The 27,825-nt window shown below is 40.5% G+C and overlaps 1 protein-coding gene across 2 annotated transcripts in view; it reads left to right on the forward strand.

The window, feature by feature from the left end:
* LOC138837695 (serine/threonine-protein kinase TAO3) overlaps positions 1–27,825 on the forward strand; it is a 134,161-nt gene that overhangs the window by 1,916 nt on the left and 104,420 nt on the right. The window contains exon 1 of one of the 2 annotated variants that reach the window (XM_070036636.1): positions 9,787–9,893. The exons of the other annotated variant lie outside the window; for it this stretch is intronic. The gene's annotated coding sequence lies outside the window, so the exon portion shown is untranslated. Of the gene's footprint in view, positions 1–9,786; positions 9,894–27,825 lie in introns of those variants that run through there. 2 annotated transcript variants of the gene reach the window in all.

Genomic DNA, 27,825 nt, shown 5'->3' on the forward strand with positions numbered 1-27,825 from the left:
GAGTAAAGGGAGGGAGCCCCTAAAAGGGACCAGGACCGAAGGTATAGGGAAGGGCTCCTGGAGAGAAGGCGGGACAGTGCGGAGAGACTGGATGCCAGTGGGGGAGGGGGCCTGTAGAGGAGAGGGAGGGGGAGGCAGGAGGTGGCAGGGCTGAGAGTTGCCCCACCTGGGGAACAGCACCGTGGGGAACCTGGTCCGAGTCTCCAGGGGGGGAGATCTGAGACCCGCGCTGCTTATAGACCTCAGACCCGCGCTGCTTACAGACCTCAACCCGGGGTCTCCCCCGAGGTTGAGTCTGGGGTCTCAGTGAAGCCTGGCTATGTAGTGAAACATCTTGGAGATTCTTTACAAGAGTCCTGGAAAGATGGAGATTTGTGCTGCCTGACCAGGTCCGGTCGGGGTCGTGGGAGGCGTTCCAGGCCGTTCATGAAAGCTGGGGGAAAACGATCTTTTTTGGAGATCCACGTGCTGGATTAATTAAAATGTTTATTTTGATCCTGGAATTTTCCTGGACTGCTAGGACTTTTGTTTGTGCTTTTCCTTTTCTTTCTTTCTTCTTTCTTTCTTTCTTTCTTTCTTTCTTTCTTTCTTTCTTTCTTTCTTTCTTTCTTTCTTTCTTTCTTTCTTTCTCCCTTCCTTCCTTCCTTCCTTCCTTTTTTTTTAAGCTCAAAAAGGAGTTAAAGTTTTTCAGATTGGCAGCATGTCAGTTTCAATATTTACCGCTCAGATTTAGAAGAACTATATACCAGGTTGGGAAAGGGGGTTTTTTAACTTTGATGTGTTGGAGACAGCTTAAAGGTCAAGAGAGAGAGAGAGACAGACAGAGAGACAGAGACACAGAGACAGAGACAGAGTATGGACACAGAAATAGGAATCACTGAACACATACCAATTTCCAATTGGATTTCTCATCCCAAAAGTTACAAGACTGAAGGTTTTATAATTCCAGGGCAAGCTATGGAGCATAGACTTTTTAGGTCCTGGTGGGAGGAAAGTCAGTGTCTATTAAAATGATAAGCTGGTTGCTGGTGGCTCATGCCTGTAATACTAGCTACTCAGGAAGCTGAGGTCTGAGGATCTCAGTTTAAAGCCAGCCCCAGCAGAAAAGTCCATGAGACTCCTATCCCCAATAAACCTCGAGAAAACCAGAAGTGGCTCTGTGGCTCAGTGGTGGAGCACAAGCCTTGAGCTGAAGAGCTGAGGGACAGTGCTCAGGCTCAGAGTTAAAGCCCCATGACCCACAAAAATATAGCTCAGTGGCAAAGCGCTTGCCTAGCAAGTGCGATGTCCTGAGTTCAATCCCCAGTACCAAAAAAGAAAAGACTAAAATAAAATAAAATAAAATGAGCCGGGCGCGGGTGGTTCATGCCTGTAATCCTAGCTACTCAGGAGGCTGAGATCTGAGGATCATGGTTCAAAGCCAGCCCAGGCAGGAAATTCTGTGAGACTCTTATCTTCAATAAACCACTAGAAAACCAGAAGTGGCACTGTGGTTCAAGTGGTAGAGCGCTCACTTTGAGCTGAAGAGCTGAGGGACAGCACCCAGGCCCAGAGTTCACCGACCCCCCCCCCCAAAAAAAAGAAGAAGAAATAGAGGAATGCATTGGGGGGGGAAGGTGGGAGTCAATGAAGGGGGCTGCCTCCTTCTTTGACAAGGAAAAATTGAAACTGAAGACTAGGCACTTATTCACAGCACTTAGTATATGTTAATATCACCCTAACCACCTTTTAAATATTCTCTCCAATGCACACACTCTGCTATGGTTATATCCTACAATTTTGTGTTTAGTTTGTTAAATTTTTCACTTCTCTGCCAGTTTCTCTGTCATTCTTTCTTTCTTTTTTAGAAACAAACTTTGAAAATGATGCTTTTAGGGAAAAATTGGACATGATGACCACACCATTCCAGTTGCTTAGATACCTAATTCAGGTTTAAAATATACTGTTTAAAAAAAAAAATCTATTGACTGTGTTTAGTAATGGGCAGCTTCAACTTAGAGGAAGAAAGGAATGATGTATTAATTCCCAAAGGTGTAACATAGAGGCTAACCTAGAGCTGCTATGTATGTTTGTATGCATGTTGCATGCATATGCTGGGGATCAAACTTAGGTTCTCCACACATGCCGGGCAAAAACTCTATCACTGTGCTAAACTCCCACTCAGCTCCAAAACCTACTGTTTAAATCCAAGAAAAAAAAAATTCCTGAGCTGGACACTGGTGGCTTACTCTTGTAATCCTAGTTACTCAAGAGGTAGAGTGCTAGCCTTGAGCAAAAAACCTCAGGGAGGGCTGGGAAGGTGGCTCAGTGGTAGAGCGCTTGCCTTGCATGCCTAAGGCCCTGGGTTCCATTCCTCGCACCACATAAGCAAAAAGAAAAAAAGCTGGAAGTGGCACTGTGGCTCAAGTGGTAGAGCGCTAGCCTTGAGTTGGAGAGCTGGGGGACAGCGCCCAGGCCCAGAGTTCAGGTCCCACGACCGGACCCAAAAAAAAAAAATCTCAGGGACGGCACCCAGAGTTCAAGCCCCCTAATATTGGCACCACAAAAAAAAAAATCTCAAAGCTCTTTTCATGAAGGTGACAATAGAGGACATTTTGTATTTAGGAATGTTGTTTGACGTTAGCTGATACAGAACAGTTCTGAGCAGGTTGCTAGTGTGGAACTTGATGTGGTTATGAAATTTCCACTCAGTGGATATCCTCCCCTGAGAAATAGAAAAGCAGATGAAAGGGACAACAGCTCAAACACAAATTAAAAATATCAGACATTATCATTTTGGTGGGATGGAGTGTAATTTTTTACATTAAATTTATTTTTCCAGAATGCTAGATAAAATTCAAATAAAAGCCAGGTAACTCAAGGTTATTTAAAAGGGCAGTGTATTTGTTATGTAGTGCACAATATATATGTATATGTACATGTGCATATAATATATATATATATATATATATTACATACAATGCTCTGTGATATGCCAGTAATTCTACAATATAATAGAGAAATTCATGATGTACTACCTGGTTGTTGTTGGGGTTTTTTGTTTGTTCTCTTGTGTCTTTTTGGTGGTAGTGGTGAGGTTTGAACTCAGGGCTTTCCTCTTGACAGGCAGGCACTGCACTGCTGAGCCTCCCCTCCAACTCCTTTTCGCACTGCTCGTTTTGAGATATAGTCTCACTGTTTGCCCAGTGTGTCATTCCTGGATCACCATCATCCTGTTTCATCCTTCCTGCCTTTACAGGTACCATTGCACACAGCTTCTTCCACCCAGATACAAGCTTAAAACCTTTTTTCTCTAGGCTGGCCTAAAGCCATAATCATCCCAATCTCAGCCTCTCATGTAGCTGGGATGAGAAGCACATGCCACTGTAGCCATATATTGCTTATAAAGGGCTCTTGCATCTCTGCCTGGGCCAGCCTTAAATTGTGATCCTCCCGATTTCAGCCCCCTGAGTAGCTAAGGTTACAGGCCTGAACTACTGTGCCTGGCTTCTGATAGAATTCTTAGTGACAGGGAAGGCCTCTAATAATTTTTTATTCCATGGGATAGGAGGAAGGGAAAGGGAGTATAGGAATTCTGTGGGAATTGTTATTTCAAAAACTAAAACTTATAGGACAAGAAACTATAAGTATTAAGTCTGTATGCCTTCATTCATTTAAACCATTTATTTTCTGTTTAAAAAGATAAAGAAGAGGGGCTGGGAAGGTAGCTCCGTGGTAGAGTGCTTGCTTTGCATGCATGAGGCCCTGGGCTCGATTCCTCAGCACCACATAAGCAGAAAAAGCTGGAAGTGGCACTGTGGCTCAAGTGGAAGAGCGCTATCCTTGAGCTGAAGAGCTGAGGGACAGCGCCCAGGCCCAGAGTTCAGGCCCCAGGACTGACAAAAAAAAAAAAAAAAAGATAAAGAAGAGATTAAGATGCCCTTCCAAAGGAATGGTTGCAGCCATCTCTGATGGAAGTTCCCCTGGGTTCTTTAACTATCCTCAGTTGTAGTTTAGCAAGATCCAAATTCTGCCCAGGAAACAATAACCCACTTCACACTTCCTTTACCCCTTGAGTCCTGTACAGTCAAGCCATTGTAATCTCACTGGAGAGCTGCATATCTAATTTGGTTTAATGTTTAAGCCAGCCTGCATAAATGTCCCGGTTGCTTGCCAGTATTCATATCTACTGGTTTTAGGTTTATTTTCTGTACACTTTTAGCTTAAAAGCCTTTTTTCCTTTGTAATTTTCCCCTTTTCCTCGGTTTCTTCCCTCTTCCCCAAAAGTAAACATACAGACACAAGAAAGACACAAAGAAAGGGAGTGGAAGGATGTGAGAGAGAAAGCAAGAAATATTCCATCTAAAAAATATTTTGTGACCCTTCAAAGAGAAAATATCTTTCAGTTCCTCAGTGTTTGATTCCTGCCAATCACAATAGTTTTTTGAGTTTTTTTTTGAGTTGTGAGAGATTGCGCAGTTGTATTTCAGCATCGAGTTTAGTTTGTAATTGTTTAGCCTACACACTCATTTCATTGATTTCTTTGTTAGAAGTCTGTTACTGTTTCTTAGATTCAGCTTAGAAAAAGAAATACATGATATTTATTTATGGCCTATCTGTAATTCTACATTAATTAGGGTGAGATTGTGGGCTGAATAAAAAGCAATTTAGGGTTTAGAGGCATGGCCCAGTTGGTAGAGCCCCAGCTAATGAGGGGAAGCGTCAGATAGAGTTCCAGTCCTGGTTGCAGACAAAAAGAAAAAAATTATTTATTTAATTTTATGTGTCTCATTTTCTGTCTAATGACACTGGCTTATAACCAGAGTGATCCAGAATAATGACAATTCAAATACATTTACCTATTACAATAGATGGCACTAATCAAGGCACAATCCTTTCTTCCTTCCTTCCTTTCACTCTCTCTCCCCCTCTGCCTCTTTCTCCTTCCTTCCTTCCTTCCTTCCTTCCTTCCTTCCTTCCTTCCTTCCTTCCTTCCTTCCTTCCTACCTTCCTGCTGGAACTAGATTTGAACTCAGGCCCTCTTGCTCTCCCTTACCTTTTTCAGTTCAAGACTGGTGCTTTAGAACTTGAGTCACACCTCAATTTCTGGCTTATTGTTGGTTAATTGGAGATAAGCCTTTCACACTTACCTGCTCTGTGTGGCTTTGATCCTCAGATCTCATTCTCCTGAGAAGTTAGGATTACAGGTGTGAGCTATCATGCCTTGCTTCAGATATTCCTAATATTTTCATCCTCTGAGAGAACTGACTGACTTTCCCAGGGTCATGTGTACCATAAGTGGAAGGCTCTGGATTCAGAGTCTGGGAGGACAGCTCCAGTTTCTTAGGGTTTCTCAACTATGGCTCTCTTGATACTTAGGGACCTCAGAATTCTTTGTGCAAGGCTGTCTTCTGCATCTTCTCTGGTCTTGATGATTCACTAGATGCCTATAGCATACTTACCAAGCTATGAGAACTCAAAAGGGGTTGCTATCTATCCCTGGGGAGTAAAATTCTCCTCTTGGAACTCAGCATGCACATTACCATCTTTTATTTCAGAGCCAGTATGTATAATGCATGTTTGTTTGTTTTTTATTGTGCTAGTACTGGGACTTGAACTCAGAACCTTAGTTTTTTCACTCAAGACTGGCACTCTACCACTTGAGCCACACCTCCACTTCCAGCTTTTTGGATTTTTGCTTAATTGCAGATAAGAGTCTTAATGACTTTTTATATCTATACTGGCTTCAAATCTCAATCCTCCTGAGTTATCTAGGTGGCCTGAGCCACCAGTGTCTGGCTTTGAGGATCTTAATAAAGTTCTCAGGAATGACTCCTATGTCAATTTTCCATTCACCTTTTTGTCCTTCTGAGATGCCATACACTGTTAGTCTTTTGCTCTGCCTAGAGGACATTCTGGTTTTCTTTTCTTTTCTTTTCTTTTCTTTTTTTTTTTTTGCCGGTTGTGGACCTGAACTCTGGGCCTAGGCGCTGTCCCTCAGCTCTTCAGCTCAAGGCGAGCGCTCTACCGCTTGAGCCACAGCACCACTTCTGGCTTTTTCTGTTTATGTGGTGCTGAGGAATCGAACCCAGGGCCTAATGCATGCAAAGCAAGCACTCTACCACTGAGCCACCTTCCCAGCCCGACATTCTGATTTTGTATGTAAGTTCAAAACCTCTAACTTGGCCTACTGACCTGAGTACAGATTTATCAACCTGTTCTTAGGTTTTATCACCTGATTTGTACCCACAAAGACATCCTTTGCCCCATCAGACTGGCCTGCTTACTAGTCAACTTCTTCCTACTTTGCCACCCTCTGGTCTTGTTCCTGCTCTTTCTCTTGCCTACATACCCCTGTTCCTCATTTTATAGATTTTTTTTCTTTCCAGTGCTTGGGATGGAAATATCCAGGCAAGCATCTTACTACTGAGCTACAGTCTTATCTTTCATGAGGTCATTTCTGATCATCCTCCTTGTTTCTCTCTCCTTTGCATTCCCTAAATTCTGTGCTTTTTCTTATTACATAATATTCTTTTATGTTAAATTATAGTGTTTGTCCTTGTGTCATGCTTACTGACAGCCATCTTTTCTCTTTTCTTTTCTTTTCTTTTTTTTTTTTTTTTTTTTTTTTTTGCCAGTTCTGGTGCTTGAATTCAGGGGCTTGAACTCAGGGCCTAAAGCTCAGTCCCTGAGTTTCTTTTGCTCAAGGCTAGCACTCTACCACTTGAGCCACAACACCACTTCCGGCTTTTTCTGTTTATGTGGTACTAAGGAACCGAACCTAGGGCTTCATGCATGCTAGGCAAGCACTCTAACACTAAGCCATATTTCCAGCCCTGACATCCATTTTCTTGATTTCAAAAGGATGGTGTCTGATGCCTTTTAACTAACATCCTAATTGTTGAATTGTATTAAATTTAAGGACTTATTTTAGGCTCAAATAATATTTAAGTGTAATTATACAGATAATTATTGCTGCCAGTGAAGACAGCAGGGGTAATTCCTAAGGGGAGAATTCACTTCTGACCCTGACAGTTGATAAACCTGATAGATTAATATATGTTTATAGGGCTGGGAAGGTGGCTCAGTGGTAGAGTGCTTGCCTTGCATGCCTGAGGCCCTGGGTTCAATTCCTCAGCACCACATAAGCAAAAAAAAAAGCCGGAAGTGGTGCTGTGGCTCAAGTGGTAGAGCGCTAGCCTTGAGCTGAAGAGCTGAGGGACAGCGCCCAGGCCCAGAGTTCAGGCTCCACAATCGGACCCCCCCCAAAATAATAATAATATATGTTTATAATGTTGTTATATTATAGTTAGTATATGTAAACTTTTTTATGGTACTAAGGATTGATCTACCACTTTAGCCATGCCTCCAGCCCAGTTTTTTTAATGCCAGCCCTGGGGCTTGAACTCTAAACCTTGGGCACTGTCCCTGGGCTCTACCACTTGAGCCATAGTGCCACTTCTGGCTGTTTCTATGATTAATTGGAGATATGAGTGTCATGGACTTTCCTGCCCAGGCTGGCTTTGAACCACCATCCTCAGATATCAGCCTCCTGAGTAGCTAGGATTACAGGTGTAAACCTCTGGCATCCCACTCTAGCCCAGGTTTTTGTGGGTTAATTGGAGATAGAGTCTCAAAGATTTTTCTGCTTGGGCTGGCTTTGAACCTCTATCTTCTGGATCTCAGCCAGATCCTCCTGAGTATTATTTTAAACATAAGGAAGTAAAGTATAGTAAAGTATAGCTTAAAATGGTAGATTTTATCTGTATATGTTGCTCTCTGGGTTTTTCATTCTTCTTTAAACAGTCCTGAATTTAGTATTTCTGTTGCTGTTGAATGCAAATAAAATCCATTCCTACCATTTCACACCATATACCTGAGATGTCTGTGTCTCAGTCTGGCTAAAACCTGTGAAAACTGTTTATTATCACACAGACTAATGGATGGATGTCTGTTGATGTTGCCTTAGGCACTGAACACTGGTAACATCAAAATAACAATATGGAAAATTATGGACAAGAGCATTATCCCTGTTTTAAAACAACAACAAGAAAAAAACCACCTGATTTTCTTTTTCTTTTCTTTTTTTTTTGTTCGGTCATGGGGCTTGAACTCTGGGCTTGGGCGCTGTCTCTGCCTCTTCAGCTCAAGGCAAGTGCTCTACCACTTGAGCCACAGAGCCACTTCCGGTTTTCTAGTGGTTTATTGCAGATAAGAGTCTCAGGGAGTTTCCCGTCCGGGCTGGCTTTAAACTGTGATCCTCAGATCTCAGCCTCCTGAGTAGCTAGGATTACAGGTGTGAGCTACCCGCGCCCTGCCACACCTGATTTTCTTAGATGCTGATATTGATCCTGAAAATTGGTCAGCTCTGGTTTCTGGGGTTACTATCATTTTTCTGCATGTACATTTTTCTATATGAGTATGGAATGTGCTTTAAGCCTAAATTAAAATAACTTAGTCACTGGTGACTCATGGTGAGAAGTTTTTCCTTTTCCTGCTAGACCCTATGCCATTGCCTCCAACATGCTTGTTTGAAATGTTTGGAAAACATTTAATATATATATATATATATATATATATTTTTTTTTTTTTTTTTTTTTTTTTTTTTTTTTTGGTCCGGTCCTGGGGCCTGAACTCTGGGCCTGGGCGCTGTCCCTCAGCTCTTCAGCTCAAGGCTAGCGCTCTACCACTTGAGCCACAGCACCACTTCTGGCTTTTTTCTTTTTGCTTATGTGGTGCTGAGGAATGGAACCCAGGGCCTCAGGCATGCAAGTCAAGCGCTCTACCACTGAGCCACCTTCCCAGCCCCTTAAAATATATTTTTTAAAAATCCTTACTTTTGTGTACTGGGTTCTAGAAAAAGAGGTTTGTTATTTGTTTTTAGTTTTTTTGTTTGTTTGTTTTCCAGTCGTGGGGTCTGAACTCTGGGCTTGGGCACTGTCCCTCAGCTCTTCAATTCAAGGCTACCACTTGAGCCACAGCGCCACTTCCAGCTTTTTCTGTTTTTGTGGTACTGAAGAATGAACTCAGGGCCTCATGTATGCAAGGCAAGCACTCTACCACTGAGCCACCTTCCCAGCCCTTGTTATTTGTTTTTGCTTGTTGTTTGTTTGCTTGGGTTTTGGGGGTTTTTTTTGTTTGTTTTTGTCAGTAGTGCGGCTTGAACTCTGGGCCTGGGTGCTGTCCCTGCACTCTTCAGCTCAAGCCAAGTGTTCTACCTCTTGAGCCACAATGCTACTTCCAGTTTTCTAGTGGTTTATTGGAGATCAGAGTCTCACGGACTTTTCTGCCTGGACTGGCTTTGAACCGTGATCCTCAGATCTCAGCCTCCTGAGTAGCTAGGATTACGGCATGAGCCACTGGCGCCTGGCTTGCTTTTTTTTTTTTTTTTAACTGAGTCTTGCTGTGCAGCTTAGGTTGCCCTCAAAGTCAGTCCTCCTAATGTCAGCCTCTCAAGTGCTGGGACTACAGATCTCACCACCAGACCTGACTGGAAAAGCCCTTTTAGGTTTAATATGATAACCATAATTACAATGCTTTAACAAGATGATTATCGTCATTTCATAATCAACCTAGTTTGGAAGGCTCGTAGTATTAGCTCAAGATGGTCCTGTCCTGAAATTCTATGACATTTTAAATCTCCCTTTGTGAATTACATACAAGCGGAAGAGTAGATTGGCACCACCCATTGGCTCATGCACCTGTAAGAACCAATGGGAGGGAACAGGAAATACCTCAGCCTGCTGAGTGATAGCAGAGTGGGGCACCCAGAGCATTCTGCTGTCTCTGCAGTTCCTTGTTGGGATCATACCAGGCTTCTTGAAGATTCTTCTTTATACACGCTTAAAAGAGCACTTAATTTGGAATTTAAAATGTGAATGGTTATTCGTCTTTCCTACATTATCGAGGAGTTGGTAAGTAGTCCTTTCTCTTCCTCCTGTCCAATGCTTTGTCCCATCTTGAGCATGCTGGGTGGGAGAGAGTGCATAAAACATTAAAACCTGAGCTGAAAGGATTATTGACAGCAGTAACCTGCTCTAATATTTACATGTTCCCTCCATAATGGTAGGCATGATCAGAATATCTTTGTTTTTTACCTAAGATTTGTGTAGCCTGAGTGTGGTTTTTCTCTTTTGTAGGGGTATAGGGGAAGTCCTGGAAACATTTTTAGAAAATTCTTTCCCAAGGATCAGCATGTAAAGCCGTAGAAAGTGTTTGTGATGTTAATTGTCCGATCAGGAAGTCCTGTGTTTGAATCTCGCTTATAAAACTTAGGTATCTGTAATAACTTCCTTTCTGGGGATGAAAGTCCTTGATAGCCTAGTGGTATTTTTTTAAGTGAAATTGTCTTCAGTTTTATCGTTCCTCTAAGTAGGAGACACCTTTTTTTTTTAAGCCATCTTAAGGGCCAATTTACCAATTGCTGTGGCACATAAAGTGTGTTTAGGGACTATGGTCTGTTGGATTGGAAAGACTGACACCTGCATTTCACATGTACTTTGCATGGTCTTCTAGTTTGCATTAAATACCTTATTGGAAATGGCTCCATTCTTACCAGTGTTAATGCACAAGAGTAACTTAAACTCCCTGTTGAATTTCATGTGAATATTTATGGCCTTAACTCAAAGTTCAGCTGCAAACCATCAACCCCAAAAGCCATTGCATTCATATGCTCTATTTATTTTAATTTGTAGTTTGATATTCTAAAATAAACATTAAGGTCATTTTTTAATTGGGCCTTTGTTTGATTTTTTGAGGGGGTAAACATCAAAATCTTAGCATATGAGTCTTTTATTTAAAAAAGGTTTAAATTTACTAGAGGTCATCTTTATTAAGGATGGATGCAATATATGCTAATGTGTGGTATTACTTTAAAGCAGTTTTTGAAAATGAAGCTACTCAAAACAGCACTCTGTTTATCTCAGAGCTCCTTAAAAATATCACTCTTCCTATTTTACTTCTTTCACAGAAACAGAAAACAATATAAAAACTGAATTTACAGGCAGCAAGATCAGAGCATTTGGTCACATCGACTGTGGTTTCTCATGTTTGTAAATAGTGTTAGTTACCTAGAGAAATATGAAGACAAAATATCTTAACTATGAGGTAATTAATAATTGAGACCACTGTAGTCCATAAATATAATTTGATGAAGTAAGCAAGTAGATATTTTTTAATGTGACAACTCACAATTTGCATATTAAAAAAAGTCAATGTGAAACATTTTATAAATCAGTAAAGCTACTCAAAGTGGTTTTGTTTTAGCTTGATTTTGGTTTACCAACTTCATGAGGCCCTCAGACTAAGTTTTAAATAAAATGTATACACTGATCTGTAACCCTGGACAAATCCTTAATTTTGTACATGTTTTATGTGTAAATTCTGTCTTAGAATTGTGTACCGATACAGCTTTCATTCAAGAAGTTTTGAGGGCATAGTCCCTGTGTGGTGGAGTATTTTATCTAATGTATTAACAAAGGAAATTAAAAGTTTCAGATGATTGAAAACATTTTGAAATATGACATATTGTTTATTTCTTTCTTAAGACTTTTGAATGTTTAAAGACTTCTAAGTGTGGCTGATGTGAATTTCAGGTCACATTGGAAAGGAAAAGTTGGCATTTTTGATGGTCTGAAGGTTACATTGGCCATCCAGAAGTGTCCTGGTCACAGCTCAGCTGAGGGTGGGGCAGAGGAAATGGGTGGTGCCCCATAGTGACAGATTATTGCAGATTATATATGGCTGTGTGCCAGAACACCAGTAATGGAAGGGGAAAAGTGGAAGTGACTAACTGTATCTTATTCATTTGTATGTTTATTTCACCATTAGAACAGTTTGCCAGTTTTCTCAGATGACAAGTTTCATACTCCTGAATGACCTGACACGTGCTTTCATCTTCTAGCCCCTCATTTCCTGTGTTCATACTCTTTATCTCTGGTTAGCCCAGATCTATCTCATCGACCCTTCTGTGAAAGGCCACATGTTAGCAGCAATGAGTCGGGAGAGGAGGCAGAACTTCAAAAACCCTAAGTGCTCTATTTCCTAGTTAAATGTATTGCACAATTCTGATATAAGGATGTCCAATTGCAGTCAGACCATTATGTAAAGTACAAAAAAATACTTCCTGTGAAGGAGTTGGTAGCTCTAGATTGTTCTGGTTCAGCTTTAAATTGAGATGCTTACTCTTGCAACATAAAAGGAAGCTTTGTAGAGGAAATATGACATCTGTGCCCAGATGCAAGAGGAGGGAATTACAGTAGAGAATTATTTTTAGAAGTGTCTTATGGATTTATTTTATGTAGAAAGAACTATATTTAAAAGGTTAGTTGTGCTGCTAGGAGTGAGCACAAGTAGCGTGGGTCACTGGAATTCTAAGAAGATTCTTTTCAAGCATCTTTAGGTCATCTGAAGACTACTTAAATCTTCAACTGGCTGAGGAGCTTTATAGATATGACTAACCAAGAAAAATACTTCAACCTTGTCAATACATTGGATTGTGATGTAAAAGAAGTTGTCCTGCTGAAAGGACAGTAAGACTCCCAATTCCTAGTTGTGCCTTGCTACCCTTCACAAACCCAGTATGAAGTTTTCAGTTCAGAGTGAAGGAATCTGTCACCTGATGCCTTCCCTAACTCTTTTACATAGTAAGAAATAAAGCCAGCTTCCATATATATGTAGATTGGGTTTTTGTTGTTGTTATTGTTGTTTGTTTTCTGAGACAGTGTCTCTATATAGTCTAAGCCGGCCTCAAACTCTTCAGTTTTCTGCTCAGCCTTCCAAATGCTGGGGTTACAGGTGTGTACCACCATACCCAGTACCTGTCTCTTACTTTTGAATTTGGTCCCATAGATTTAGAATAGGGAGTCTAATCTAATGATTTACAAGAGCAGGCAGATCAAGTTAGAGAACTTGTCTGCCACCTGCTAGTTTTGTGACCAAGTACAAACCCCATAGCTTCCCTGAAATGTGAGTTCCTTCAGCTATAAACTGGACATTCATATTGGGAAGATCAAGTGAGATACTGTATAGTAAACCAAGGTTGGCTATGCATGGAAAGAAAGAAAACAGTGACCACTGGTGGTTTTACTCTTCCTTATGACTTTGGGGTATTCCAGTTTCATACATAAAGTCATGTCTAGGTAAGAGAATTCATGTTCCGTAACAGAAGTGTCTAGAAAGTGCTATGGGGGCATGTGAATGACGTCTATTGATATTATTTATTATCCTAATTTTGTATATGCCATCCACTCTAAGCTGATAGGAGGAAGGGTGCAAGGTACAGTGCATTTTGACATTATTAGTCAGAATGATTGTCTAGTCAGGCAACTTTTGCATTAGTAAGATTTCTTTCTTTGTTTCACCTCAGATTTTCTTCTCATTTATTTCATTATTTATTTTTGGTCTTGGAGCTCTTTTTGCTCAAGACTAGTACGCTACCACTTTGAGCCACATCGACACTTCAGGTTTTCAGCCTCTTGAGTAGCTAGGATTATAGGCATGAGCCACTAGCACACCTGGCTTCTCAATTTGATAAAATTCTGGAAAGCAACATGACAAAGAATTCATTTAAGTTCCTTTTCGCTGTGTTTATGTGTTTGTTGCTTCTGAGCAGACCACTGTCACATAAATTAGGACTCTGTCTTCAGTCTTTTTTTTTTTCTAGTCCTGGGGCTTGAACTCTGGGCCTGGGCTCTGTCCCTCAGCTCTTCAGCTCAAGGCGAGCACTCTACCACTTGAGCTACAGCATCACTTCTGGTTTTCTGGTGGCTTATTGGATATAAGAGTCTCACGGATTTTCCTGCCCCTGCTAGCTTTAACCCTCGATCCTCAGATCTCAGCCTCCTGAGTAGCTAGGATTACAGGCATGAGCCACTGGTGCCCAGCTGTCTTCAGTTTTTAGATCAGCTACAAGTCTTTTAGTCTTTAGTCTTTTGCTTTGGTGAAAACAGACAATATATAATATATATTTGAGTACAGAAAAGGCTTTTATGCAAGGCATAGTGTTGTGTGCATATAATTCCAGAATTTGGAGGCTGAGGCAGGGTGATTACAAGTTCAAGGACAATCTGTATTACATAGTAACTTTGAGGCCAGCCTGTACTACATAGCTTAACCCTGTGTCAAAAAACATAAAAACAGACAAAACCAAAAGAATGTGGAGGGTTTTTTTTTCTATTTTTACTCTCCACATCCTAGAGGCCTATACTCTGTAATTTTACTCATGAATTTAAAACATACAGTGATTGTTAAACAAGCAAATTTTCATGGGATGTGTTATCAATCCAGATGTGAAATTGGGGGGACAGGTCTGTATAAACTGATAAAAACCAAATCATACAACTATTTTTATTATACTTGGTATATGATGGCCTTTGAGAACACATTTCTAGTGTTTGAATTTTCTAGATCTGTATTACATCTTGCTTCATCTTCCTGACTTTGAGCATCCCCATACTTACCCAGCTTCAGTTCTTGTGTTCCCGGACCCATCCTTTCTGTCATTCTAAAGTCAGCCTCTCTCAGCCATATCCTACTTATTTGAGGCTTTCTATGCTACTATGACTTACTTGGTCTAAAAAGCCATCCTCCAGATTTCTCTGATTATTCAGATTTTTACATTACCTTCAAGACCCTGTACCAATGATACATCCTCTTTGAAGCTTTTCCTGTTACAGCTCTTTACTGGTTTCAGTGCAAATTCCCAGGTGATTTTTATTTTAGCAAACTGATGAACAAAAATGTATGTAGTATTTTATTCACTGCTGTATCTTCACTAAGGTAAACATTTGGGTGGTTGGTAATTAGCGAATACTAATTTCATATACTAACAGGCCCCACTGTGACATTTCCATACATAAATATGTTGTGAGTTAATTGTGACCCTCTTCCAGATACTCTCTTTGTTCTCCCCATCCTATTCCCTAGTAGCTCCCTTCCTACCCCTCCTTCATCTTTTTAAATTCTGCTTTCTACAAAAGAGAAACTTGTTTCATGTAGTTTAATATGATTACATCTATTTTGATCCATTTTCCTACAAATGACATGATTTTATTCTTTATGACAAAATAATACGTGTGTGTGTGTGTGTGTGTGTGTGTGTGTGTGTGTGCGTGCGCGCATGCGCGCACACTCTCTCTCTCTCTCTCTCTCTCTCTCTCTCTCTCTCTCTCTCTCTCTCTCTCTCTCTCTCTCTCTCTCTCTCTCTCTCTCTCCAGCTGGTACTGGGTCTGCTCAATTCTGGGACTCAGTCTTGAGCCACAGATCCACTTCCAGCTTTTTGGTGGTTAATTGTAGGCAAGAGTTTCAGGCTGGTCCTCAGATCTTCACCTCCTTAGCTAAGATTGCAAGCATGAGCCACCAGTACTGAGTATGATGAGTAGTCTTTAATTCCTCATAAGCAGCTCCAATTTCCTACTACCTTGAAAGCACTATGGAGAACAAATAAGACTCCTACTACTAGTCATATTCAGTTAGTGAAATTCAGAAGTGTCCCTGTCCTTTAAAAACAGGCCCAAGGGTGCCAGTACTGTCAAGAAGTTGTCAGTTATTTTCTTTTTTTTTTTTTGTCGGCCGTGGGGCTTGAACTCTGGGCCTGGGCGCTGTCCCTCAGCTCTTCAGCTCAAGGCGAGCGCTCTACCACTTGAGCTACAGCGCCACTTCCGGTTTTCTGGTGGTTTATTGGAGATAGGAGTCTCACGGTCTCTCCTGCCCGGGCTGGCTTTGAACCGCGATCCTCAGATCTCAGCCTCCTGAGTAGCTAGGATTACAGGCGTGAGCCACCAGCGCCCGGCTTGTCAGTTATTTTCTGTGGATGAAGAAGAGATGGCTTATGATGGAGAGAGGCAAGCTGGGAAATGGAATTTGAGCTGAGTATTGAGTGCTGGCCAGTTCTTCAGCAGGTATGGTAGGATGTATACAATGTTTTGTTTTGTTTTTCCAGCCTAGTTCAGACATGGAAAACAAAACTAGTATAGTTAGGACAGTTGCAAATCAAAGGCCTTTGAATCACATACCAAGATTTTGAACAGGAAATTGTGGGGAGCCACTTAAGGTATTTGAATAGAAGGGATGCAATCAGAGCCTTTGAAAGACTACTCCATGGATAGCTTATAGAATAACTTCAAGGAAGAAAGAGATTGGGAATGAGAATTTGGATTGGTGATGAGGTTCTATGAACTAGGACAGCCTCTATGAGAAAGAAGAAAAGCAGCTTGTAAGAGATTTATTGAGGGCATTAACAGCTTGGGGGAGAGCTAAGTGTACAGGAGAGAATGAGATGGACAGGAGAAAGTGCAGAGAGAAGCCGCCCAGCACAGATGCCCATGTGAGCAGGGAGGAGGAGGAGGAGGAGAAGCCAGTAGAGGAGGTGGACAACTGCGGTCTCACACAAATCAAGAAATCAGAGCCTTTCAAGGAGGTGTGGCAGAGAGGTTCTAGAAAGTACAGCCCAAAGAGACACCTGTTGCGTTTAGAGATGAGGAGGTTGGAGCTAGTGAGCTTACTAGTTGCAGAGTTATCTTTCTTCTTGGAAAGGTCTCCTTCACTCCTCAACAAAGGGTGCCTGGAGTGTACCATAGGCCTGAAGGAAAGGTAGATACGGGCAAGTTAATGAAATGAGCAGGCCACAGGCTAAAGAATTAAGAAACCATTTGCTAGGGAGAGGTGGGTAACCTGGAAAAAAAAAAAAAAACAGGTAGAAGAAGCCAGTTGATATACATGGAAATTTCTAGATGGAATGGAAAAAAGTTGAGGACATTGAATGGCGTGGATGTGGAATTTATAGTATTATTGCTTGTAAGTAGTACTTAGAATTAGAAAATAAATGCCTTGAGTCACTTCAAGCATATGTGGAAAGGTTAAATTCTGTCACTGCTATGTGTTTCATTCTTTATATATTGACTATGTATTTTCTAATGCGTTTAAATACATTTGACTGCAAAAGCAGAGCTTCATGGTGTAATTATACAGGCCATTAGTTAGGCCAGTCAAGACCACGTTTCTTGTCATTTTCAAGCTGTGTATTTTGAATGCTAATAATAGTAGATATTATTAGCACAGCATTTAGTTTAAAAATTAGTTTATAATCCTAGGTTTAAAATTATCATACAAATGTTTTATTCTTTCTAAAAGATACCCCCAGAAGAATATATTTTCTCTAGACTATGAATTTGTTAAAAATACATTCTAGAGTGTGACAAGTACTAGGCTAAATTCTTTTTTTGGGGGTCCGGTCGTGGGGCCTGAACTCTGGGCCTGGGCGCTGTCCCTCAGCTCTTCAGCTCAAGGCGAGCACTCTACCACTTGAGCCACAGCGCCACTTCCGGCTTTTTTCTTTTTGCTTATGTAGTGCTGAAGAATCGAACCCAGGGCCTCATGCATGCAAGGCAAGTGCTCCACCACTGAGCCACCTTCCCAGCCCTTGGCTAACATCTTAATCTGCACAATGACTATAAAAAACTAATGATGAACATATGTCACTTTGCAATTATGAGTGTCCTGTATTCAGATGTTACAAAAAATCAGTTCCATCTCAGTCCCAAAATTGGAGATTCCTAGTAAGAAGACTGGGTAAATTAATAAGTATGGAAGCAAATACCTTCTTCATTTCTTTTAATGCTTTTTCCAGCAAAGTGATGGGAAGTCCCTCCCTCTTATGTACTTCTTAACCACCACACAAATAATACATGCTTTTTGCTTGAATCCATAGACATACATCTGCATAACTAGAAGATAAAACTTGCCAGGTGTTGATGGTTTACACCTATAATCCTAGCTACTCAGGAGGCTGAAATTTGAGGATCTTGATTCAAAGCCAGCCTGGACAGGAAAGTCCGTGAGACTTTTTTTTTTTTTTTTGGTCGGTCATAGGGCTTGAACTCTGGGCCTGAGCACTGTCCCTCAGCTCTTCAGCTCAAGGCAAGTAGTCTACCACTTGAGATACAGCATCACTTCCAGTTTTCTGGTGTTTTATTGGAGATAAGTGTTTCACGGACTTTTCTGCCCGGGCTGGCTTTGAACCTCGATCCTCAGATCTCAGCCTCCTGAGTAGCTAGGATTACAGGCATGAGCCACTGGCACCCGGCTTGTGAGACTCATCTCCAGTTAACTACCAGTAAACAGAAAGTGGTGAAGTGGTGCTGTGGCTCAAAGTGGTAGAGTAGTAGCCTTGAGCTAAAGAGCTAGAGACAGGGCCCAGGCCCTGAGTTCAAGTCCCATGACTGACAAAAAAAGATTAAAAAGTACATTTTATACTTAGATATATGTTGACATTTGTCTATAATAACCTTAGCTTTGGTCTATGTATCTTTTTTTAAGGTAAAGTATTTGTAAAAGTAGTGATTAGGTTATATTGTATACATTCTTTTATAAGCTGCTTTGTTGTTGTTCTTACTTTAACAGTATGTCATTAGATCAACAAATAGTCATTTTGGATATGAACTTATTCCACCTCATTTTCTTTATTTTTGTCTTTTTTGTTTTGTTTTGTTAGCCCTAGGTCTGGCCAACTGTCCCAGAGCCTCTTTCTGCTCAAGGCTAGCACTTTCCCACTTTGAGCCACAGCTCACTTCTAGTTCCTGGTAGTTTAGAGATTAGAATCTCATGGACTTTCCTGTCAGAGTTGGCTTTGAACTGCAATCCTCAGATCTTAGCATCTTGACTAGCTAGGATTACTGACATGAGCCACCAGCACCAGGCCTGAAATGTGTTTGTTTTTAGGTTTTGGGCTTTTTGGTCTTTTGGGTTTTTAGGTGTTTTTTTTTGTTGTTGTTTTTTGTTTTTTTTGCCAGTCCTGCAGCTTGAACTCAGGGCCTGGGTACTATTGTGGGGCTTTTTTTGCACTCTACCATTTGAGCCACTTCCAGATTTTTCTGTTTTTATGTGGTACTGAGGAATCAAACCCGGGGCTTCATGTGTGCTAGGCAAGCAAGCAGTTTACCACTAAGCCACATTTCCAGCCCTCTTTTTAGTCTTTATTTTTGCAGAGTTCTCATCATTTCCTAGTTATGCTGTCTCTTTCTCTCCCTCCCTTGACCCCTCTTCTCCCACCCCACCCCCCACTCCCTGTCCCATCCCCTGTCTCTATCTCCAGTACAACTTTAGGTTTCTTTCCAGTCACAAGAAGATTTGACAGCAGACAGACCTTGAGAACTTAGTTACCTGAAACATGGCTTTCTTGTTTGTCTGTTTTTAAATATGGTAAACAGAACTTTTACCCTATAGTCCTGACAAAGACACTCATTGTTTGACATTATGTTCCCTTTTTCATCCACACACTAGGATCACAAGCTAGGTTCTGACAGTTTTTCCAAGTAACAGGGCTTGAGAGAATGGAGACTTATCTCCTGGACACATGCTCTGTACTCGGCCTTCTTACACTGCAGCCAGCTCCTTTAGCACTTCTTTCCTCAGCCAATCACCAGCCTTCCTTCCCTTGCATTCCTGCCTAGGGAATTTGGGGTGCCAGAATGCTAGTCTTGCCTTCAAACCTCTTGGTGATAGCCCTTTGAGATCATTACTGAGATTTTTGGATTTGTCCAAAGTAGCCAACTACTTGAATCACTTACTCAATGAATAGTTTTAGTCCATCATTCTAAGAGCTCTGTGTCATTTCTTTAATTTATTCATTTTTTAAAAATTAAGTTTCTATTCTGATCGGACCCTGAAGTATAAATAGTTTCATCCTTATTACATGTGAAGTAGAATCTGCTTCAAAAAAGAAAAGGACTGAGTGATCAAGCATATTAAGCTTATGAAACTTGTTAGTGATCCTTAGTAATCTAACACCTTGGAAGAACAGATTAAAGTTCTCATTATCCTTGACAAGGTGAAAGGGTGATGGGTATTAACAAGAGGAAGATGTCTAAAGACCTATCTGAGTGAGTTCACAAGGGACTAAACAATGAAGTGTCGGTAACAGAGGTCTCCTGACTGTGCAAATGCACAAGAAGAAATGCATCATGTTAAGCATGGGAAAGCAAAAGACTACTATAGTATTCATAGCATTAATAGATATTATTAGCAGTTATTAATACTACCAGCTTCAACATACTAGTAGTGTTATTGTTTATAATATTTATATACTACAATGTATTATTATACTAGTGCACTAGTATCAATATTCTATTAGTTGTACTCTTTTTGTGTGTGTATTTTGTTGTTTTTTTTTTAACTCGGCCTGGGTGCTATCCTTAAGCTCCTTTTTATCACGGGTACCACTCTACCACTTTAGCTACAGCACCACTTCCAGCTTTTTCTTTTTCTTTTTCTCTTTCTCCTTTCTTTCTCTCTCTCTTTCTTTCCTTCCTTCCTTCCTTCCTTCCTTCCTTCCTTCCTTTCTTCCTTCCTTCCTTCCTTCCTTTCTTCCTTCCTTCCTTTCCTTCTTTCTTTCTTTCTTTCTTTCTTTCTTTCTTCCTTCCTTCCTTCCTTCCTTCCTTCCTTCCTTCCTTCCTTCCTTCCTTCCTTTCTTTCTTTCTTTCTTTCTTTCTTTCTTTCTTTCTTTCTTTTTGTCCTGGGTTCTGAACTCAGGGCCTGGGCACTGTCCCTGAGCTTCTTTTGCTCAAGGCTAGCAGTCTATCACTTGAGCCACAACACCACTTCAGGCTTTTTCTGTTTATATAGTACTGAGGAATTGAATTGAGGAATTGCATGCTAGGCTAAGCCCCATTGCCAGCCCTCCAGCTTTTTCTATGATTAATTGGAAATAAATCCCAGCGACTGGCTGCCCAGGCTGGCTTTGTACTGTGATCCTCAGATATCAGCCTCCCGGGTAGTAGGATTATAGGCAAGCACTCTACCACTAAGCCACATTCCCAGCAGGAAGCCATATTTTTAGATTTTTAATTGGCAATTGCTTTTTCTTTTCCTCCCTTCCCCCTTCCTTCCTTCTTTCCTTCCTTCCTTCCTTCTTCCTTCCCTTCCTTCCTTCCTTTCTTCCTTCCTTCTTTCCTCTTCTGGGAAATGAACCAAGGGCCTTAAGCTAGGTTAGGGCTCCTACAATATGAGCCACATGCCCAGCCCTTGACACCACAATTTTTTTTAATGCCAGTACTGGGGCTTGAACTCAAGAATATCATGAACTCTTGCTTTGCTTGATTCACTCAAGCCTGGCATGTTACCACTTGAGCCACAGCTCCACTCACTTCCAGATTTTTGCTGGATAATTAGAGATAAGAGTCTCTCACATTTATCTTCCCAGGCTGGCTTAGAACCAAGATCTTCTAGGTCTCAAATCTTTTGAGTAGCTATAGAATTATGGTGTGAGGCCACCAGTTCCTGGCTCCAGTTTTCCATAAAAATACTTTTGTTTTTCATTAGTGAATTTACTGTGAAATGCTATCTTTAATATACCAATAGATGTATAAAGAACCACAAAGTGATCTTTTTACACCCAATACACACCTAATATGCATATTTTATTAGACCTGCTAAGATTTTCTAATGTCAAACAAAAAAACACCATCAAATATTTTATATTGGATATTTTATTTATGGATAGGACACACATCTGCAACCCTTTGTTACCATATTATACAAGTAGAGCCTAGCACTGTTGATTTCTGCATGCTGCTGTAGATGGTGGGTTTCTAATCTTTATTTTTTTCAGATATATTTCTTTATTCTTGTGTAACCATATTGTTCAACATGTCAGAGGAACTATCAACTTTACTAATCATTGCAAAAGGATCAAACTCAAAGTTATTTTAAGTTGTGCTAATAAAACTGTGACTGATCATATTTGCCTATCTGTCAGCAAATTAGAATACGCTGTCAGCAGATTGCTTCCTGATGGTACTCTTGCACTTGGAAGGCCTGATATCACCCCACTATCAAAGCTGCCTCTTCTGAGAGCAGGAAGCCACAGGATCCCTCCCAACTCTGAGGTCCTGTGATCTCAAGTTCATTTCAAATAAAGAAGCAAGCTATTTGGACAAAATAAAACAGTGAAAATGTTAAGTAAACAAACGCGAGATCATGGAAGGATTTTGTTAGCATGGCCCAGTAGACTTCCTTGATAAAACTCATATCGTATTTAAACCCATCAGTGTGGAAGGAAGTGTTTTGAATCAAAGGATAAATGAAATCAGCTATTTCCCATCTCTGTTTCCCCCTCAGTTTGCTTAGTTTGACCCAGCATGTATACTTGTGAGCATACCTTATCAGTGCTACCCTGCTGGGGTGAACTCGTCTGGATGTTTACTACGTTTATATTGGGTTTAATTATTTAAAACTTTTATTTTAGTTATTTAATTATTAAAAACTTTTGAGTTGATTATTTCCATTAAAATAAAAATGGATAGATCAATAATGTTAGGACCTAATTCATACTTACATAGAAAAAAATGGAATTAAAAATTGTGATGCAACTTGAGTACATTCAAAATTAGACTTTGAACCTGGGGATGTTAAGGAATTACTCATAAATGTTTTGAACTAAGGATAGCAGTCAAGGCTGGAAATAGTTCAGTGATAGAGCCCTGGCCTAAAAAACAAGACTACCTGGATTCCATCCCTGCACTGCCAAGTGAGGAAGGGAAAACTAGGTGTGCTAATGGTCTCATTATAAATGCTTTTTAAAATAGTTATTTAATTTTAACTAATCTCCATTTAAGAGTAATAGCTCTTTTGAAATTTATTTGCATAATCAAGTCCAAATAGTGTTTCTTGTCTTTTAAACATATACCCTGAATATTTGAAGTCAAACTGAAATACTTAGGAATTATTTCATAATGGGATGGGGTGGAAGTGGTTGAGCCATTAGTAGGAAATTGTTACAGTTGTACAGGAGGCTGTTCAGGATATTCTTTTGTTTACTTCTCTGTGTTTTCCATTTTCCATAATCGGGAGATTCAGGAAGTGGAACTGTGGCTCAAGTGGTAGAGTGTTAGCCCTGAGCAAAAAAAAAAAAAAACGCTTAGGGACATTGCCCTGACTGAAAACCCCAGGACAGGCGCACTCATGCGCGCGCGCACACACACACACACACACACACACACACACACACACACAGAGATCCAAACATTTAGTGTCCATCCAAACATTTAGTGTCCATCCAAACATTTAGTGTCCATAGATGAGTTTATAAAAACTACTTAAATGTTTCTATTCTGTGTAAAACGAAACAGGAGCAGTCCCTACAAATAAATAACTTATATTTTCATTTAAAAAATTTCTTCTCATCATTAATTTTCTCTTTATAGTCCAGTCCCCTGATTCTCTCTTTGCTATTGGAAAAGAACTTACCATGTGATATAATAACAAAGCAAAGGAAAGGACAAGTCATCTTATTGTACCCAGAATGAATTCTAACTCCTTGGCTCTTCTTCCCTCTCCAAACTGGCAGCCAGTTTTTTTGTTTGTCTTGTTTTGTTAGGCTTTGTGGGGGGATGTGCAGAGCTGAGCACTGTTAGCTTACCATTGCCTTATAGTTTCCATTCAACTATTTCTACATTCTATCAAAAGCAAATACTTGTACCTGTGCACATAAATAAATGGAAAATACAGTTCTTCATATTTCACATTTATAATTTATTCTCTCCAGACACCAATATTTCAGTTATGAAAGCTCTATGTAACTTGTTGCTAAAACAGTTGTTTTGTCTTTTAAGAGAAAATAAGTACCATTCATCAATATCCTGAATAATACGTGAAAGTAATGATTTTTGATCATGAAACTTTAATAAATTGACCAGTGCCACGTGTGTTTTGATTTCAAAATTAAAGGTAGTTTAGAAAAGAAAAATCAAATTAAAAAGCACAAAGTGGCATGCTTGTATTGGAAGAATCTTCTTAAAGAGCAACCAAAAGACTCAAGAAATGTTTTACTGTAGCCCTACCATGTTATTTGTTACACAATTCTGAAGATAGTTATAAACCAGGATGGCTAATAGTTATGAAGACTTAATTTCCACAAATGTGATACATTGGGGAGTGGAGTTTTCTTGTAATCTGAATCCTATGAAGAACTGACGATTCTCATCCATATCAGAATGGAGTTTTCTTGTAGACTGAACTCTATGAAGAACTGAGAATTTTCATCCATATCAGGCCCTGGTCTTAGGCTCTCAGCTTCTCTGTGGCTGTTCTCTTTGCTGTCCATCCTTCCTGTCCATCCTTTCCAGAAAACAAATCTGATCATCCTTCTCTGGTGTCAGAAACTCCCCGTGACACATGGTTTATGTGAAAGTCCAAACTGCCTTAGTTTATGACTTCTAGATTGATCCTTTGCCTCTGCCATGAGAGAACTAGCGGCTAAACACACCAGACTCTTCACAGGTCCAGGGAACGTCATAGGCCATTAAGTGTGATGTTTGTAATCATGCTTGTAGATCATCTTCAGCAAGTTGAATTTGTTTTCCTCAATTCCTAACTCTTGAGTTTGGGTCGGAAGTTTTAGTTTCTTGAGTTGTTCATCAGAAATGGATGCTGAAGTTTGTTCTTTTTTTCTGCTGGCATAGAAATGATTGTATGCTTTTTTTCTTTACTTTTTAGCCTGTTGATAAGGTAGATTATACTGATCTTCAGATGTGGGACCACCTCTTCTTGGTGGACTGACACTTTTCTCCTATCAGGAGACATTTGTGGAAGTGTCAGTCTACCAAGAAGAGTGTAATCCTACAGACCACAGTTTCAAATAGCACAAAACAAAAACTGACAGAGCTCAAAGGAAAATAACCTTTAGTTATTTTTGCTCTTACTTTTATCCTTCTAACATTATGTTCAAGATGAGTTTCTTTTTTTTTTTTTGGTCAGTTGTGGGGCCTGTACTCTGGGCCTGATCATTGTCCCTCAGCTCTTCAGCTCAAGGCAAGCACTCTACCACGAGCCAGCACCACTTCCAGCTTTTTCTGCTTATGTGGTGCTGAGGAATCGAACTCAGGGTCTCATGCATGCAAGGCAAGCACTCTACCACGGAGCCACCTTCCCAGCCCAAGATGAGATTCATATAGTCAGCATATTGTTTTCTCAGGTGTTATTCTTTCCTGGACATTGCATTATTGTTTGCAGCTACTCACCTTTTTTTGTGGATGGTAGGATCAATGAAAGTTTAGTTCTTGCCTTTTCTTTCCAATGCTGTTTAGTTCCCTCATTCTTCTGGGTCTGCTTGAATACCTGGCTGGATGCTTGTTGCTGTCACAGGTGAATAAATGACACTTCCCTGGTCCCCAGTTGCTCCCTACTGCCCTTAGGCAAAGTGTGTGAGATATTGATACCTTGGATGAAGAGTATTCCCCAAGTATTTCCAGTTCATCACTGACAGTGCTCATGGGAGAGGGAAGTGCCTCCCTTGACTACCCTCTGTCCATCTGCAACCCTGCTGAAGGGAGAAGGGCTGGGAGATTCCTGGCCACAGTAGATGGCCAGATGGTCCTCTGCTATTAGTCTGAAGGCTAGGCGTCATCAGGGTGGACAGAGGAGTAGCACATCTGCTACTACCTGGTACGGAGTAGGGCTGGGGCATTGGCCCAGGTTCTCCTGCTGCCCCTTCTGCAGCAGCTTTAGCCCTACTGGAATGTAGGTATCCCTACTAGGAGACTACTGTAGGCTTTTATGTTTTCCTTATGCTTTTGTGTACCTATTGGTAGTTCTGTGCTGTGAGACCTTTCATGTCCCATCTAGAGTGTAAATGACAAAACAAAACCCAAGTGGCTTGTCAGTCAAGGTGTCCATGTCCTGAGGCCGCTGGCCAGTCTTGCTCTTCTTTCTGACATTTACAATCTATTGAAATATTTCCAGGTTATCTAGTTGCACTTCTGAGGAGACATATTCCATCTTATTTTGGAACTGACATGGATTTTTAGGGAAGTAGGATATTGATTAATTAACACTAAAAATTGAACACATCTGAGACTCTGATGAAGCATCTCTTGCTTGGGATTTTGTAGGATCTGGGGCTATTATGAGAATCTTCTAGACAAAAAGAATTTTATTAAAATAAACGCATATTAGGAGGCTGAGATTGTGGTTCAAAGACAGTTCAGAAAGGAAAGTCCATGAAACTCTTATCTTCAATTAATCACACACACACACACACAAAAAAAACCTTGAAGTAGAGCTGTGGCTCAAGTGGTAGAATGCTAGCCTTAAGCAAAAGCTCATGGATAGTGTGCAGACCCTTTGTTTAAGCCCCACAACCAAACAAATAAACACATAAAACTGAAGTATAAAGTATGGTATTTGTATGTGTTTTGTTTATTTTAATGAACAACACAAAAGAGTTTATGTTTCCCTTCTCCTAAGTTTGCCCCTAGATCCCCTTAGTTTTTTTTGTTTTTATTTACTAATTTTTGTGCCAGTCCTGGGGCTTGAACTCAGGGCCTTTTTTGTTCACAGGCACTCTACCACTTGAGTGATAGTGGTGAGGAAATCAATCTATAAATCCGCAGTAGCAGTTCATTTCATATTTATCTGTTTTTTTTTTTTTTTTTTTTTTTTTGGGGTCCGGTCGTGTGGCCTGAACTCTGGGCCTGGGCACTGTCCCTTAGCTCTTCAGCTCAAGGCTAGCACTCTACCACTTGAGCCACAGCGCCACTTCCGGCTGTTTTCTTTTTGCTTATGTGGTGCTGAGGAATCGAACTCAGGTCCTCATGCATGCAAGGCAAGTGCTCTACCACTGAGCCTCCTTCCCAGCCCTTATCTCTGTTTTGTAAAATCAGCGTTTTATTTTAAGTTTTCTGGTTAATGTCGATCTGTCCCAATGATAACGTAGCCTACTTTTGAGTGATTTCAAGTGGTTCATCTGGAGAACTGTTTGAAGTTGATTACATGATCTAATTCTACTGTGGGGACCACCATTATGTAAGAGATGGTGAATCCAGTTCTGCTTTTGGAAAATTCTATCATGCAGCTGTCAGGTAGGGCTAGATAAGCTAATGGCAGGACAGAGATGTGGTTCCTTTCTATGTACTACTGTAAGGACAGTTGTTTAGTCTTCATTTACTTATTCTAATCTAAAAAGGATGTACAAGCTTTATAAGTACTGTTGAGATGTTTTCTATAATGGTGTTTTTCAAAACTCAGGAATCTTTTTAAAATGGAAATAGAGAATCTTATAGGACAGGTTTATTAAAGGAAAAGAAGTGGAATGAGAAGAGAATTGTTTGTAACCAAAGAGTAAGAACAGAAAGTCCAGCCAGGCACCGGTGGCTCATGCCTATAATCCTAGCTACTCAGGAGGCTGAGATCTGAGGATCGCAGTTCAAAGCCAGCCAGGGCAGGAAAGTCCGTAAGACTCTTATCTCTAATAAACCACTCAGAAAACCTGAAGTGGTGCAGTGGCTCAAGTGGTAGAGCACTAGCCTTGAGCTAAAGAGCTGAGGTACAGCATTCAGGCTCAGAGTTCAAGCCCCATGACTGACAAAAAAAAAGAAAAAAGAAAAAAAGAAAAGAAAAGAAAGTCCTGTAATGAAAAGTGAAGGCTGGAAAGAGTGCATGGGTGGGTAGCAAGAACAGACGAAGAGAGACTGTGGCTGTTAAGAAATAAATGAATCGTATAAACACTAGAAATACTTCTGAATTTTCTAGCCTATCCATAGGTTTCACAGATATTAAATATAAGTTAATCTGTTGGTAATATGATAACTGATGCACTTCACCATTGTAGCACTCAAAGTACTTTTACTTACTAGTAACACATTTTAGTGGGTATTTTGCCCATGATCTGAACCCAGGGCATCAAGTCTTGTTTACTTTGCTGGCACTCGACCACTTGATCCATGTCCCCAGCCCTGCTTTTTCTTGTTTATTTTGGAAGTGGAATATTGTGTTGACTGCTCTGCTTGGTCTCTGATCTCAGCCTTATGAGTAGCTAAGATTCCAGATATAAAACCCAGCACCCAGCAATAATAA

This window comes from Dipodomys merriami, unplaced genomic scaffold (assembly GCF_024711535.1).
Source record: "Dipodomys merriami isolate MVZ:Mamm:240054 unplaced genomic scaffold, mDipMer1.0.p SCAF_274, whole genome shotgun sequence".
NCBI classification, from domain to species: domain Eukaryota; kingdom Metazoa; phylum Chordata; class Mammalia; order Rodentia; family Heteromyidae; genus Dipodomys; species Dipodomys merriami.